We start from the raw sequence: 18,085 nt of genomic DNA on the forward strand, positions 1-18,085 counted from the left end.
AAAGCAGTGAATGCTATCATCAGTTCCACGTTTTCTGGCAATGCAGCTACGAAACATGGCCAGAAGTATGAAGAAGTATGAAGCAGTAGTTCGTACACAATTTGAAAGAAAAACAGGGCACAGTGTGGGACAATATTATGTGCAGATATGCCCTGGCTCTCTGCGTCTCCCGATGACCTCCTTGAGACATCTCCTGCCGTGCTAGAAATCAAGTGTCCGCATGTGATGAACTGTTTGGAACTTGCGCGGTAAGGAAGGCACGATGTAAAAGAGAATGATGGAAAGTACATCCTCTCTGAAAACGGGCCGAACGGTTACTATGCCCAAGTTCAATTCCAGATGCTATGCACAGGCCGTGATCTCTGTTATATTTACAGGTTGAGTGTACAAACTGAAATTGTTGTTGAAGTGCCTTTTGCACCCACGTTTGTGAATTCAAGCTTGCCACGACTGCAAAAGTTCTACTTCTGTCACCTGCTACCTGAATTGGAAACGCGCCATGTGTCAGGACGGCTCATCATTTCTGCAGAAAACTCAAGATTGTGTGAACTGCAAGTTTGATAAGTTACAAGAAAATGCTCCAAGGGTATAAATTCTTGGTCTACATATTCTCCAGTACAGCATTTAAAGTGAGGTATTGCATACTTTAAGTGTGCTTGCACATTTGGCAGCCCCGCTGTGCATTAATTTTTGCAGGCTGAATACGGATATTGCACTGGTTGCAGCAGAATTGTTGGCCTCTGTGATCGGTTGAGCATCAGATCTGCTAAGTGCAGTGCCAGTATTTCCGTGACTAATGTACTGCTACTTATGTGTAATGATGTCTACTGTTTCCCTCTTTTTGGTGCGTACATTGCATAACGGCCACAGTATTTGCCATTTGTGAAATATTTGCAAATAAGTGCACATTGCATTGCTTGCACAAATGGCACAATGATATTACAAGGTGAACTAACTCATTTAAATGAGTGTTGCACCATTACAAGTCCTTATATTTGAAAGTGCATCCACCTAGTTCTCCAGTTTTTTGCGCTTATAAACTGGATAGCTATGTGTGCCGAACGCCTCTTAAGTGCAAATACATTGCATGTTCTGTTCGGAGGAGTGTTGTCGGCTGAAATCAGTACCAATCCAATCTAGAAAATGATCATCAAAGTAAAGCCACATGTATTTGTTTCGTGTCCCCACATTTGCTTCGCTATTATTTGCTCCATAGCACAATGGTTAATGAATTATCGTGACCTCTTGTTCAAGATATTGGTGTTGAGCTTTGAGCATGTGTAAGGGCAAATTTTTTTTCAATTCTGTCCACATCATCTGCTGTGAAATGGTGTTTTTGGAAGTTTAAGCTTAGAACATTGCTGCAATATGGCTTCAGATATATTGTGTGGCTACTTTAGGCAAACTTGCAGCTACTTTTTGTCTATGTTTCGCAGTAGGAAGCTGGCCAAGCTGTACCGTTTTCCTTCAGGCACAAAGGCAGGTTGGCAGGAGAGAGTAGTAAGGGGCAGGAGGGAATCTTCATTAATAAGTTAGCTGTACCTGACCGTTATTGAGACAAAACATTGTCTCAAGCTAATGCATGTTTTATCGATGGTGCCACCCGCGGCAGTCATTGCCTTTTTGCAAGACATGGAGGCTTACTTTATTTACTTAGTGGTGTTGATTACATAAAGTATTTTGTATTTTCAAAAATGATGAAGATATTACAGAAGAAAGGAGCTAACGCTAAGGAAAGCGCAGGGGAATTTTTTTTTTATTGTGAAGTAATAATCATGGAAGTAATTGGCCAGAAAGTAGAAGAAAAAATAACATGTCGCCACTAAGAACCAAACCTACGACTTCTGAATTCGGTTCCCAACAACGGCATGTGGTTATTTTTTATTCTACTTTCTAGCCAGTTACTTCCTCGATTATTACTTTACAATAAAAAAAAATTCCCCTATGCTTTCCTTGGAGTCTTGGCTGTTAGCTACTTTCTTCTGTATTTTATAACAAAGCCCCTCCTCTTCCCTGCATTTGTTTGCTTATTAGCAGGTGCCACAGCTAATTTCTTGCATCATTTAGAATCAGCTTTAATGTTTGTGAAAACAGCTTGCAGCATACGTGTGAGCGAGGTTTTTACAAGTGTGATTCTGCACCTTCCCAGGTTGTACCACGCGAGTATTTCACCGCTGCATTCACGTGGGACACAAATACAGTGGAGAAAGAGAATTCTCTACTTTATTTTTTAAAAACTACTCTGCCCTTAACTGAGCAATGTCCTCAAAACCTCTCAGTTGTGGCACTTTAAAAAATTTAATCAGTTGTGGGCTCCTTCCTGATAGCAATTAAAGGGCCTTTCAGGTTGCAAAGCACTGCACAAACAAAAATGATTTTACTAATCCCCTTCTTGGACTTGATGAGCATGGCCTGCTTAAATATTCTGAAGGTCTTTATGCTATTTATGGCACGCTTCACATGGATGCGCACGGAAGCTATCCGTCTTGTTCTGTTTAGTTCCTCTTCACTGAGTTGCGGCTTTCTTGTGAAATGACATATCCATGAGACAGTACAGATATTTATTATTATGAAATTTTTATGTAACATCCTTACCTTTTATGAAGGCAGGCACATTTAGCTTCACTCCTTGGATTATCATGCTTGTGGTCAGCGTGAGACCCCTACAGGTCATGACTTCATCTCCAGAGCCGAGATAGTCCTCGAGCTTGCTGTCGTTCGTAATATGTTTGTTTGACGCACGCCCTTCATAAGCTTGCGACACAAACATTATATAGCCATTTGACGCTATGGCAATGAGAAACTTTGCAGTATTATGTGCCTTATAGCTACTGTATGTCTGAGCCCTTGAAATCATTTGTTTTGGCCGCTTTAAGTTGACCGTTGAGTAGTCCACAATGCATGTGGTCATTTCATAGCCATTGTTATTGAATGACTGTAGCATACTGTTTTTAATGGTTTACCTTGGCAGCCATACCACAACCTTTCTCATGATGCTGTAGAGCACTGATAGCATGTGCTTAAATATGTTAAGAACACTCCCCACAGATGTCTGAAATATTCTGGCCTAGTGCCCGTAGAGAAGGCCTAGGCGCAGTCGCATGAGGGTGAGGAGTAGCTGGTCTCCATAAGACAGCACTGTGAATGCCTTTTCTGACTCTACTTTTACTGCTGCAGTTAAGTTCTGGAAGTGAATCTGGGCTAGCCCGGTATAAAAGACACAGTCGTCTTCTAAAGTTGCTGCAAACAACTGCTGCTTAGATGACCATGTCTGAAGTCCAGGTCTGATGTAACAGTGGTCATTATACATATCCTCCCACTGAGTTGCTCTTGTTTTCATATCAGCAGGTTGCTCCTGCTTAAAAAATAAAAGTAGCGAGAGTCACTAGCACGCCAAATAAGTAACAAAACAATGTACCAATAGAGCGGCAAGAGTCTGGTAATTATCCAAACTGCACATATACATTTGCCAGGAATAATAATGAAACACGTTTCACCTCCATGTACGAACGGTAGCTCTGCACAAGTTGAAGCATAAAAGTCAATGTGCAAGAAATGTATGACTACAGAAGTTTTACTTGAATATGAAACATATTTTCTGCAAAACATCGAATTTACAACTTCTCAGTCTCCCTCCATGCACACTGCTCCTAGAGAATAAATGCCCTCAAGTTAGAAACAAATTTTTTTCCAACTATGGGAACCTTTTTGCCACATTCCTGACTGGTGAAAAGAAAGTCTATGCTCATAACAGGAATTTCTTTTCACTGCAAAAGAAAAACTGGTAATAAGTTGCCAGGTGTGGGCTTTGATGTGGATGGAAGATCTATGCAGAGCTGCGTTTCCTGACTGCAGCTTGTGACCTGCCACATTTTGTTGAAGCTGTAACACACACTTAAACTTCTGACAGGGTTTTTATGGCTGCCCTATGCAACAAACGCATTTGCGGCTGAATCGCAGAAGTAGATGGTTTATAAAATGGCTTCTGCATTTCAAGAAACTATTGCCTTTGAAATGTGGATTTAATGGTTGGCTGGAACGTCTAGCACTCGCAGTACTTCGGGCACAGCAGGGTCGAATTACCAGCCGCAGGGCACAGCTTCAGCGCGAGCGAGATGGGCGCCGGAGACAAGCGATCGTGATGGCGATGCCGCAGCGTTTTTCTGTTCTTTGTCTTCTTTACATTTCCCCCGCGTGAAGAAGTCGCCATCCTGGCGACTCAGGGAGAAGAGACGACCAGAGGGTTGTAATATGGCTTGAGGCGGCTAACGTGGACAACCTCGCGGCCGCGGCGGCGGTGGTCGGAAGAAGGGGTGACTGGCTCGATGACGTAGTTCACAGGGGATGTGCGTTCCAAGACGCGATAAGGTCCGTGGTATTTGGTGTCTAGTTTGTTGATGGCAGGAACGCATAGCCAAACGAAGCTGTCGGCCAGGAACGTGGGAGCAGGGGTATCGGTATCATGCTGATCTTTGCGATAGCCTTGAGTGTTGGAGGTAAACGTGCGAGCTAGCTGACGGCATTCCTCGGCCTTCTGTGCAATATCTGAAAAAGCACTGTACTCAGAGGCATCTGGATGGTATTGCAAAATTGTGTCCAGAGTACAAGATGGTTCACGGCCATATAAGAGAAAGAAGGGCGAAAACCCAGTTGTTGCTTGGGTGGCAGTGTTGTACGCGAACGTTACGAATGGCAGTACCTGGTCCCAGTTGGAGCTTCGCGATTCAGATGTAACATACATTGCGAGCATGTCCCCAAGCGTACGGTTGAAGTGCTCCGTGAGGCCATTTGTTTGCGGATGATACGCGGTTGTAGCCCGATGTATCGATTTGCAAGACGACAGGAGCTCTTGAACTACTTCGGAAAGAAAGACACGACCTCTGTCACTCAGTAGCTCGCGAGGGGCGCCGTGTCGAAGAATGAAGTGGTGCAGAAGAAAATGGGCTACCTCTCGGGCTGTCGCCGCGGAAAGTGCAGCGTCTCGGCGTAACGGGTCAGGTGATCGACTGCGACGATGACCCATCGATTACCAGCGGCAGTGCATGGTAGCGGACCATAAAGGTCGATTCCCACGCGATCAAACGGGCGAGCTGGACAAGGTAAAGGCTGGAGAGGGCCAGCGGGGTGGCGAGGAATCTTGCGTTGTTGACAGGCGGTGCAAGAGCGAATGTAGCGCCGTACGAAATTGTACATTCCCCGCCAGTAGTACCTCTGACGAATTCGATCATAGGTTTTGAGGACGCCGGCATGAGCGCTTTGAGGGTCAATGTGATGGTGGGCACAAACCTCGGAGCGGAGGTGGCGCGGAATGACAAGAAGCCACGTTCTGCCGTCTGAGTTGTAGTTCCTGCGGTAGAGAAGGCCGTCCCGAATGGCGAAATGGGAGGCCTGTCGGCGGAGTGCCCGAGGATGCGTAGCCGCGGAAGTAGTGCCAAGGATATCCAGCAGGTTAGAAACCCAAGGATCTTGTCGTTGCTCGAAAGGTATATCCTCAATGGTGAGTGCTGACAAGAATGCTTGAGGAGGGGACGATGAGTTAGGCGAGCGCACCGGTGACCGAGAAAGAGCGTCGGCGTCAGAGTGCTTGCGGCCAGAGCGGTACACTACACGGATGTCGTATTCCTGAAGCCTGAGAGCCAAGCGCCCGAGACGGCCAGACGGATCCTTGAGAGACGCGAGCCAGCAGAGAGCGTGATGATCTGTAACTACCTCAAAGGAGTGGCCGTATAAGTAAGGGCGGAACTTCGTTACAGCCCACACGATTGCTAAGCACTCCTTTTCGGTAACGGAGTAGTTGGACTCGGCTTTGGTGAGAGCACGGCTTGCGTAGGCGACAACGTATTCGGAGAAGCCAGACTTGCGCTGGGCGAGGACGGCGCCGAGGCCGACACCACTGGCATCGGTGTGAAGTTCTGTAGGTGCAGTAGGGTCGTAATGGCGAAGGATTGGTGGTGACGTCAGAACATTGCGCAGTGTCGCGAATGCATCATCGCAGGCTGGCGACCAAGAGGAGAGGTTAGGGGTGCCTTTCAAGAGCTGTGTAAGGGGGGCTATGATGGTTGCGAAATTCCGAACAAAACGACGAAAGTACGAGCAGAGGCCCACGAAGCTTCGCAGTTGTTTCAAAGTGGTCGGTTTCGGAAAGTCAGCGACGGCGCGCAGCTTCTCAGGATCAGGCAGAACGCCATCTTTACACACATGTCCGAGTATTGTGAGCTGGCGGGCACCAAAGCGGCACTTTTTGATGTTCAGTTGAAGACCGGCGTGGGTTAGGCAGGTGAAGACCTGGCGAAGTCGAGTCAGGTGGGTCGGGAAGTCGGTTGAAAAGACGACATCATCGAGGTAGCATAAACAGATGTTCCATTTCAGGCCGCGCAGTACAGTGTCCATCATTCTTTCAAATGTGGCTGGGGCGTTACAGAGTCCGAATGGCATAACATTAAATTCGTATAGTCCGTCTGGAGTAATAAAGGCGGTCTTAGGACGATCCGCCTCTGCCATGGGCACCTGCCAATACCCGGAGCGTAAATCGAGTGAGGAAAAGAATTCTGCACCTTGCAAACAGTCTAGGGCATCGTCGATTCGTGGGAGGGGGTACACATCACGACGAGTGATTTTGTTGAGGCGGCGATAATCAACACAAAATCGTATGGAGCCATCCTTCTTTTTAACTAGGACCACAGGAGACGACCATGGGCTACAGGATTCTCTAATTACTCCGCGTTGCAGCATGTCATCGACTTGTTGGGCTATAACACGGCGCTCAGTCGGGGACACCCGATACGGCCGCTGATGGAGAGGTGGGTGAGCGCCAGTGTCGATGAGGTGGGAAACGGACGTCGTGCGGCCCAAGGAAGATTGCGGAATGTCGAAGGAGGCGCGGAATTGGTGTAGAAGGTCAAGAAGTTGCTCGCGGTGACGCGGTTCTAGAGCGCTGTCCAAGGAATGGTCAAAAAGGTCCCGCTGTAGCGGATCTGAAGCCACACGAGTTGGAGTCAAGGCGTCAACTTGGCAAAAAGGGAATGACACATCATCAAAGGTGACAGAAGGTCCACGGGCTCGATGCGGCCGAGGCACTCCCCTTCGATCAACATAGCGGGAGGCGGAAGAGGATTGGCTACCAGAAGTGTGCTAGCGCCGTTTTTCATGTCAAGGACGGCAAACGGCAGCGGTAGGTGGCGGCGGCGGCAGACAACGTTAGAGGGCACAAAGAGGACTGTCGCGGCGGTGGTAAAAGAGGCAGTGAGGGGAACCAGAACAGCGCTAACGGGTGGGATGGTTGTGTCATGTGCTACGAGGAGTTTGGTCGCAAAACGAGGACACGGCTCGTGGAGCAGGGCATCAGACGGTGCATCACTCGATTCAATGAGCTCTACTTGAGGACTGGCGCAGTCAATGATAGCATGATGCTGGGACCTTGCATGTTTCAGCTACACAGCAGCTAGTGGTGGCCGCTTGGACTTCCATACATGAACGTTAGTTTTGTCTTGTGGTGGATCCAATCATTAGCAGCCATAAAAATCTGACAATAGAATCATTAATTTTGTCTAAGCATGCAAACCATTCTCTTCACGAAATTGGTAAAATGTTTTGTGGTGAGCCAGAGGAGTAAACAATTGTGGAACACATTGGGGACTGACGCTTCACATCATGAGAACATGATGGAGGATATTGGATAATGTACTGACTGAAAAGCCTGTGATATGATTTCGAGAATTAATTTGAGCCATACGAGTTTCAAACATCACCGTCTCCGTGTCATATCATAATTAGCATTCTAAAAGGTCATCACCATGAACGGAGGTGAATTGTACTCAAACTCGGCTCTAGCGCCTGCAGGCCGTACGCGTGTTAACAACTATTTTTTGCCACTGACACATTTTTTTTTATTTGATTTATAGGTATTAACGTCCCAAAGCAACTCGGGCTATGAGGGACGCCGTAGGGGATGGCTCCAGAAATTTCTTGAAAGGTGACGACCGCAGCCAGGATTTGATTCCACATTCTAGGATTCAGCAGTCGAGTGCCGTAACCAGTCAGCCACCGGGGCGGGGCAATACATAATTATGTGCGTCAGAGATTGCGAATTATGTATGCAATAATTTTCCATTAGCACTAATGCTAAAATGATACCATGCAGGGCACATACGCATGTTGCCACCTACCATGGCAGGCGTCACTTGATCTGGGATCCCCTCATTGGCTATCTCGGTTTCTGCCTGAATAATGGAACAACAATGTGAGTCAATATCGCTAGCAGTCTGATGCTTGAGCTTGAATGCATGCTTGTCATAATACATGCTCCTATCACTTTTATCTCCAAGTTACAGGCTAGTTTTACACAAGCTAAGGAATCAGCCATCGGCATTTCACAGAGATGCTTTATTCTTGTTTGTCAGAGATTATATTTTGTGTCCAACTATCTATCCTAGCCATGGCTAACGTTAAAAGAATAGCACACAGCTGGAGGCAGATAGGCACTTACTAAGCCAGGTGTAACTTCATCGTTCATCACGTCCTCAGCCATTTCAGCAGCTGCCTGCAATATCGAAAAACATTGTGAATTAAGTGTCAGCTGCAGTGTAATAAGCAATGGCACTCGGTATGGCTTCTGATACTCATGGGGACCTTGCAGCTTTTCTCCAAAGCATTGAAAGGCTGGTATGCTAAGAATTTGATCTGCCCAGCATCAAATCTGAATAAACTTTCAAGTCGCAAACCTTGCAAGCACTGTTCGCCAGATATTATACAAAAGTGTGTGTTACCACACGGTGCTGGGACATAAACTACAGCAAAACTGTCCTTAGTACAGCACAGAGCTAGCTACAAGTGCTTAACATGCCACAACACGTGCATTCTGAGAGCAGCCATCTACCTCTTAACTCCGATAACTGGCGTACGATGAAGGCTCTGTTTGAGATTTTAGGTGAAACAGGCTTAGACTCCTGCCTGTGACAGTTATGTGAGCTGTGCTATGTATAAGTACACACTTTACAGTGTATAGCACACGTGCATGTGCTTTTGTGTTGAAACATGTCTGTACATTTCGAGCTTTTTCTGGTGCACTGCATGGTATGTGTGCGTGTATTGGAGACGGAATGTGAGAAGACAGCTCTTTTTAACTGTGTCAATGTGCGGGCAATGATAAGTGATGTGTGTGGAAGACGTGCACTGCATGGTATGTGTGCGTATATTGCTGACGGCATGAGAGAAGACAGCTCTTTTTAGCTGTGCCAGTGTGCGGGCAATGACAAGTGGTGTGTGTGGAAATGTGCAGCATGTTGTGCGAGATGAGTGCTACCAAGTGTGTATGTGCTGTCCTCAATAACCTGGGCCACAAGTAGAAACTACATGCAGTTTTGATGAAACAGTTTTCTCATCCATCACTGTACTGTGACATTATCACCCTCTATTAACTCCCTCTCTCTTGCTTTCTATTCTCCCTTCCCCAGAGTGGAGTGGCAGGCCAGAGTCTCTTCACCCCTGGCTGACCTCTCCACCTTTCTTTTCATTACACTACTTTCTCTACCGCTTAATTCTGATCAGCATTGAAACAAGAGACAGAATGCAGCTGATAGGAGGGCACTTGCCATAGTAGGTATTACTACGTCTGGAATTGCCTCTTCAGGCATGTCGGATACTACCTGCATAAAGAAAAATGCATGTAAACTGTTAATCATAGAATTATGCACATTAGCTTGTCAGAATTTATGTAGCACTTAGTGGGAATACGGGCACCTGGGCTAAGGCTAGGAAGGCACCTACTGCAGCAGCTGCCATTTCGTCTGATTTCGGCTCCTCGGCCATGTCGTCAGCAGCCTGAAAGCGAATCAGTGAACTCTGTGTGGTTTAATCGAATCCGAAAAACCCTTACAAGCGTTGTTTACCAGACAATGAACTAAAGCCCTTTTTTTTCTTTTTTTTGCCTCTATATCACTGAGTGCTTCTACACAAGTTGAAGCACAACTGTTCTTAGTACAGCACAGAGCTGCAATCGCTTAAAGTGTCACGTCATCAGAAGACAGTGGACTTAAACTAAGAAGGCACTTACCGCAGCAGCTGCCACTTCATCTGATTTCGTCTCCTCCGCCATGCCATCAGCTGTCTGAAAGTGTTCGGTGAACACTGCGTGGTTTAATTGAATCCGAAAAAAAAGTTACGCCAAGACCTTTAAAAGCGCTGTTTACCAGACAATGAACTAAAGCCCTTTTTTTTCTTTTTTACCTCCATATCACTGAGTGCTTCTACACAAGTTGAAGCACAACTGTTGTTAGTACAGCACAGAGCTACAAGCGCTTAATGTGTCACGGCATCAGAAGACAGTGGACTACTAGGAAGGCACTTACCGCAGCAGCTGCCACTTCATCTGATTTCGGCTCCTCTGCCGTGTCATCAGCTGTCTGAAAGCGAATCAGTGAACAGTACGTGATTTAATTGAATTCGAAAAAAAAGTTACGCCAAGACTCTTACAAGCGCTGTTTACCAGACAATAAACTAAAGCCCTTTTTTTACATCTATATCACTGAGTGCTTCTACACAAATGTGCTTAGTACAGTACAGGTCTACAAGTGTTTAAAATGTCATGGCGCCTACATTATCAGTGCGATAAAGAAAAATGCATATAAGTGTCGATCATAGTTATTAAGCACATTCACTTGCAGAATTTGTGCAGCACTTAGTGATAAAATGGACACTTGAAACTCGCTGAACTGATACTAAAAAGGCACTTACTGCAGCAGCTTCCCCTTCATCTGATTTCGGCTCCTCGGCCATGTCATCAGCTGCCTCCATGACAGCACTGACACCATCTGTAGGGATAGTTCTTACTTCATGTGCCTTAGCATGGCCACTTAAGTTCTCCTTTCTCTGCAAAACTGAAAGTCTTTTGAAGAGCTTTAACTTGGTTTACTTTGAACCTAACTGATTCAATGTGTCCGACAAGGGAATGATTTGGTGATTTAGGGTTAGGTGATATAGCTCTAGGCTATCAGTGGATGCCGTGACATGCACATAAATGTTCTTCGGAATGTGAAAGTGTTGGACAATAAATGGCATGCTAGGTTTGCACTTGCCAAACAAGCGTCATGCCTCAAGTGGTCTTTCAGTGTCCTCGTCACTGAACATGGACTGCACAGCAATAACAATTCGACCCTTTAGTGCTCTCCTCATCTACAGCAAACATTGTCTGCGACTACATTTGCTGTGTGCATTGTCAGCCATGTTGACCGTGAATGCAAAGACATCATTGAACATGCCAGTTTTACCCTAGATGTATTACTTTTTGAGATTTCAGCTGAAGACAAGAACTTTTCTAACCATGCCAAAACCATGCCAAAAAATACCAATACATTCGGATATGCAAATTGTGCCCCTACATGCATATAAGACAGGAAGATCAAATATGTTCAGAGCATTTACTTACTGCTACGTTGTTATTTTGCTAATTAGCATGACAAATGTAAAAAAATTCCAAAACATTTTGGTTAGCGTTAAAAGTACCTTCTGTGACTTGACATTCAATTAAGTGGTCTAGGGATTGAATGCCACCTCACTTCTCTTCATTTGAAGCCGGTAATTATACGTGTAGACACCAATGAATGTCGCAAATTAGGCACAGAGCACGCCACTGCAGAGCTTCGGAAAAATATGAAGACCACTGTACGGACTGCTATGAGGATGTCGTCTCTTGACATGCAGATTCAGTCAAGGAGGTATTCTTGACATAATTTGCGCTTGCGCTGTGTCACAAATGCTAGAAAAAAAAAGCACGATCACAAGAAAGGGAACTACTCCCCGAAGCACATGAAAGGGGTCCACGTGACTAATTTCGTCGGCTCGCGACGTTGCTGCTCCACGCATTCACCGAGCCGGCGGACTATGTCTCGGCATTGCATCTTAATAAAGATAAGAGAATAAACTTACCATATCTGGGTAGGCTTGCACGCCGACGTCACTTGTCTGTTCAGCATCGCTGCACAATCCAGTCTTGGAGCCAGAGCTCCGCTTTTGTAAACAAGCACGAGTTGTCACACTTTGGAAATGTATGCGAAGTGTGAAAATGTATACCTTCTTCGGTGGTGGAGTGTACGTGCGTCTTACTAAACGGCGCCGTCCAACAAGCACCTGAAAAAAGGTGGCGTTAAAACCCCGCAGCAGAAGTGTGCGTGCCCAGCTAAGTCGTGAGTGAAAGGCGGCAAAAACTTACTTTCCTCTTGTAGCCCATATCCAACATGGGGACAGCGTTTTCGTGCGTCTTCTTTCCTCCGACGAAGTGTCGCGAGAATACACGGGACGATTCTGTCCCATTAAAATCTTTCCTGCTAATGGAAGCAAGCCACTGCCGCCGCAGTTCAGGTGACGCGGGGAAACGATGCAATGTAGACATATCGCATCGGTACTCATCTAGTGGAATGCTTTGCTCTGGACACACGATAACGCCTAGAATGTTGGTTTTGCGCTGGTTGGTAGTGCAACCGCAGACATCGCAATTACAGCCAGATGATTTTCGATTACAGTACGCCATAATTGAAGCGCGCCGCTTCGAAAACCACAGATGTAGGCTTGTTACTGCTGCGCGAGTCGGCGATGTCATAGGCCAATGAGAGATGGCAACTGTGGTAGTACACTCTCCACGCCAGAAACGCCAGTGCAGGCGCGCTGGTTCAAGGATACGCCGTGAAAAGGTCTACAAACAGCGCATTAAGAATTCTCACCCTCAAACTTAAAACTGTCTCGCAAGAATACACATTTGACATATTCCTGATAGCCTGATAATAAGGAACATAGAGGCTCGTCATCATGCATATCACTAATTAATGAAATGATTCCTGTTAGGCTTAAATTGCCTGAAGGACCTGCTGAGTAGACCTAGCTCATTGAAAATAAATGAAACTTTCAGATTAGTGTTTTATACCTGCTGCATTGTATTTATTCCACTGAATATATTGTTTACAATATTGTTTACAACACCCAATGAGGCCTTCACCTGCTGCATTGTATTTATTCCACTGAATATATTGTTTACAATATTGTTTACAACACCCAATGAGGCCTTCGCCCTGGAGACAGCAGCTTCCGAAGCCAACAAATACCGCACCAAGCAAATGAAGAAGCTGGCAGAGCTGCAACACCGACCTGACAACACCCATACTGACCATTAAAACGTGGTCACGGATCTGTTTTCCAGAAATGTAACACCCACCAAGCTTCAATTCTGGCCAAGGGACACAAATTCAATATTTAGGCTCATAGGCCTCCTCTCCCGAAAATTGTATCTGCTCTTAAAGACAGCCTCCAACAACTGAAAACAGGTCCTCGAGAAGTCAGGCTCAAAACAGCCGGAGTACTGAAAGCTTTGCTTTCACGCCGAAAATAAGAAAATCTACCACCGGATGAACGGTAAGCGCTCAAAGATCTCCAGAGAGACACGACCATCGTAATCCTCCCGCGGACAAGGGAAACACAACTCGACTATGACGAGAAAATCTCTTCTCGACTCAGCAGTCAAGAATCCGAAAAATTGAAGGACCCCACAACAAGTACCCAGGCAAAGTTGAACAAAGTAATAAAAGAAGTTTTCCAAACTCTCCCAAGCCACAGAAACATCTACCTGCAGTTATCATGCACCAACGGATCGGCCCCAGCCTTCTATGGTCTGCCCAAAGCCCACAAACCTGGGAGCCCTCTGCGCCCGATTTTCGACTTCCGTTTATTCCCTCTCCAGTTGTTGTCGGAATGCCTGCACAAGGTCGTAGCACCAAACACAGAAAAAACCGCGACCTACGTTCGACACGCCGGGCATTTCATCGAACTCGTATCCCACGTGAGCCTTGAGGTGAACTCGTATCCCAGGTAACGAGTGCCTTGTTTCCTTTGACGTAGTGCCCCTTTTCACAAATTTCCCTGTAAAGCTTGCGTTGGCCGCCACTCGAGAAGCACTGCAACGAGACGATACACTCTGCGCACGAGCCCCACTGAGAGTAGACGAGGTATGCCGCCTTCTGGAACTATGCTTATCAAACACATACTTCTCTCCAGAGCCGAATTCTACAAAAAGTTAAGGGAACACCAATGGGTGCCTCCATCTCTGTCGTTATGGCGAATCTAACTATGCAACACGTCGAAGAACGAGCTCTAAGCTCTTCCAGCCCACCGCTAAACATTTTTCTGAGATATGTCCAAACTTTCCTCTCTCATCTAAATTCCATACAACCGGAGATTCAGTTCACCCTAGAAATGGAGAAGTGAGGCGCCCTGCCCTTTTTGGACGTTCTGGTGACCCGAAAAAAAAAAAACCGTTCTCAATTCTCCATCTACCACAAACCAACCCACACAGGACGGTATTTGCACTTCATTTCGGACAACCCAAAAACCATAAAACATTAGTTGTAAAGTGCTTATTACAAAGAGGGGAAACACATTGCACCACAGAACCCGACAAAGCAACACTTCATATTCAAGGAACTAACCACGAACGGCTACCCAAACAATTTTATCCGGAAAATCATTCGCCTCCAAAAACGTAACGACAGGCTCCGGGAAGAAAATAACCATCAGCGAGCAACTGCATCTCAAAAGTGCGTCACTGTTCCCTATGTCCGAGGCGCCAGCAAAACCATCGGCCGTATACTAGGAAAAGAAGGAATTCAAGATGCGCACAAGCCTTCAAACACTTTGGGGAACGCGCTATCCTTTCCCAAAGATCGACCGCCAAGACAAACAGCCCAAGGCATGGCCTACAAAATTTTCTGCGCCGACTAAAAAAAAAGCATTCGGCAATACAAGAATGATGTACGAAATGTTTCAGGAGAACGCAACCCCGTAGCTGAACATTCAGAAGATTCCAATCACAGAATAAATTTTGAAGAAACGTTCATCCTGGAGACCGAGGCCAAGTACCAGAAAAGACGCCGTCTCGAGTCATGGCATATGCAGTCGACCGCAAATAATATCAACCGCACAATAGGCAACCTCCCTGCTGTCTTCGCCCTTCCTGGCCACTTCACAGAAGAAAAGGAAAAAAAACACCAGTGAGCACCCCTGCACCTGCGGCACCGTGACTCGTCTTAATCCCCCCCGCTCTCCTTCCTCCTCATTTCTTTCATACCCATCTCCACCTCCTCCTCCCCTTCCCCCCTCGACCATTCCGTTACTTATAGCTGCACGAAGCCCAGCGTCATGCACCTTGAAGAACGAGCCGAGCGAGCTCCGAAACTTCAGGTTTTGTAAAATAAAAAAAGTGATGGTTGGAAAAATTTCAAGTTTCACTTAGATATCAACCCAACCAGACAGGCAAATCTATCGAAATGTTGAGCTTCATTCATTAGGAAATACCTATTTAATACGCCTGTGCTACGCCTGTGGAGTCGCCGGCCATGTGGCTCGTTTGTGCCGCAATCGTGTCCCTCGTCCCTACGACTATACACGTGAGCCAATGTACAATCTTCCTCCGTCCCCCTCGCCTGTGTTTCCTGAGCCTCCTCCGCAGTCCTCTTCAAGTTACGATCACCGCTCCCACCGCTCGCCTTCTCCTGGCCGTCGTTCCCGTTCTCCGGTGCTCCGCCGCCAACCAGCCGTTAACACGGAAAACTAACGGCAGCAGTTCCGGAGGCAAGAACTGCGCCATCCGGGACCAACTCAAGACCTGTTCACGTACCAGCCAACATTATTACCATATTCATCGAGGGAGTTCCTGTCGAAGCCCTTGTAGACACTGGCGCAGCCGTTTCTGTTCTTAATTACGCCCTCTGTCGCAAACTCAAAAAGGTGATGACGCCGCTTCCTGCAATTTCTCCTCGCACAGCCAGCGCTCAGGACATTCGACCATTAGCCGCCTGCACCGCCCGCCTTGTTATCGACGACGTTCAATACACAATAGAATTCCTCGTCCTCGCCCGCTCATCACACTACGTTATCCTTGGTTGGGACTTCCTCTCCAATCATAACGCCATAATAGACTGCGCCCGTGCTCAACTTGAGTTATCACCCCTCAGTGACACCTTTTTCGACACACCCGCTGCTGCTGCAGCTACCGTGCACGTCGCAGAGGACACCGACGTACCGCCTTTCTCCTCAGTGCTTGTGCCTCTTTATTGTGCTGCTCTTTCCGACGCCACTGTTACCTACACACCTTCGTTACGATGCGCTAACCAAAAAATCCGGGTTGCTGCCCCATGCTGTGCTGACAATTTTTCGCAACTCAAGTGCTATTTTTGTTTGTAACCCGTGCCCCTGCCCTACCACTTTACTTCGTGGCCAGTCACTTTGTAGTGTTGCTTTGCTCGATTCCACGCCCACCTATCCCTTTGGCGATACCATCGCCAGCCTTCACATCAGCGCCATAACACCTATTCCTGTCGCCACTCAATCATCTCTCGAAGTTTTCCACCGGTCCATCGAGGCTGGCCTGACGCCCTTACAACGAGCCCAGCTTGTCGCCATCCTACAACGTTTCGCGGCTTCGTTCGACTCTCAGCAACATTCGTTGGGCTCACAACTACCGTTACTCACCGTATTGATACCGGCACCCATTCCCCTTTGCGCCAGCGTCCGTACCGTGTTTCAGCCGCCAAGCGCCGCATTATTGACGAACAGGTGACCGACATGCTCCAGCGCAACGTAATCCAATCGTCGCACAGCCCTTGGGCGTCTCCGGTCGTCCTGGTCAAGAAAAAAGACGGTTCCCGCCGATTCTGTATAGATTACCGCCGACTGAACAAGATCACACGCAAGGACGTTTATCCTCTACCTCGTATCGACGACGCCCTTGACTGCCTGCAGGGAGCTGAGTTTTTTTCTTCAATAGACCTGCGTACCGGCTACTGGCAGGTGCCGATGGCAGAGGCCGATCGGCCAAAAACCGCTTTCGTCACACCCGATGGGCTCTATGAGTTTAATGTCATGCCATTCGGACTGTGCAATGCCCCTGCCACATTCGAACGCATGATGGGCAACCTACTCAGAGGGCACAAATGGCACACTTGCCTTTGTTACCTTGACGACGTTGTCATTTTTCCCCAGATTTTCCATCTCACCTCCAGCGCCTTGAGACAGTTCTGCGATGCCTGACCAACGCTGGCCTCCAATTAAATTTAAAGAAGTGCCGTTTCGGAGCACAGCAGCTAACCATACTCGGACATGTCGTCTCCAAGGATGGCGCTTTTCCCGATCCGGCAAAATTACGTGCTGTGACAGAATTTCCTAAGCCAACTAATGTGAAAGAACTCCGCAGCTTCGTCGGCCTCTGCTCGTACTTCCGCCGCTTCGTTCGCAATTTTGCCACAATCATCAACCCTATCACCAAGCTTCTGTCCAGCCACGATCTTTCAGCCTGGTCTCCGCACTGTGACGATGCCTTCGCGACACTCCGCCACATTCTGACGACTGCGCCAATCCTGCGTCATTTCGACCCTTCTTCTCCCACGGAAATCCACACTGATGCCAGCGGCGTCGGCCTCGGCGCAGTACTCGCTCAGCGGAAGTCTGGCTTTGATGAGTATGTTGTCGCTTACACAAGTCGGACCCTAACAAAAGCTGAAGTAAACTATTCCGTCACCGAGAAAGAGTGTCTCGCTATTCTCTGGGCAATAGCAAAATTTCGCCCCTACTTGTATGGCCGTTCTTTTGATGTCGTCACCGATCATCACTCCCTCTGCTGGCTGTCTTCTTTGAAAGATCCTTCAGGTCGACTGGCCCGTTGGGCTCTGAGGCTCCAAGAATACGACATTAACGTCATCTATCGCTCTGGCCGTAAACATGCTGATGCTGATGCTCTCTCACGTTCTCCCTTGCCGTCTGAAGCCACTCCTGCTATATCCGTTCTACATCCCACCGACATGCCCACCGATATGACTTCCGAGCAACGCAAAGAAGCATGGATCGCCTCACTGCTTGATTTTTTATCTGGCCGCGCTTCACGACCTCCTTGCCGCACTCTCCGTCGCCAGTCTCACCATTTCGCCATCAGAGAGGAGCTCCTATACCGTAGGAATTACCTTCCTGATGGTAGAAAGTGACTGCTTGTAATTCCGACCCATCTACGCTTTGTGATTTGTTCCCATTACCACGACGATCCCCAATGTGCCCA

The 18,085-nt window shown here is 47.2% G+C and overlaps 1 pseudogene; it reads right to left on the bottom strand.

Moving 5' to 3' along the window:
- Positions 1 to 2,578: 2,578 nt before the first annotated feature.
- On the bottom strand, positions 2,579 to 10,791 carry LOC146187960 (uncharacterized; annotated as a pseudogene).
- Positions 10,792 to 18,085: the final 7,294 nt, after the last annotated feature.

The sequence above is a fragment of the Amblyomma maculatum genome, chromosome 5 (assembly GCF_055883805.1).
Source record: "Amblyomma maculatum isolate TAMU_Amacu chromosome 5, ASM5588380v1, whole genome shotgun sequence".
In the NCBI taxonomy this organism is placed as follows: Eukaryota; Metazoa; Arthropoda; class Arachnida; order Ixodida; family Ixodidae; genus Amblyomma; species Amblyomma maculatum.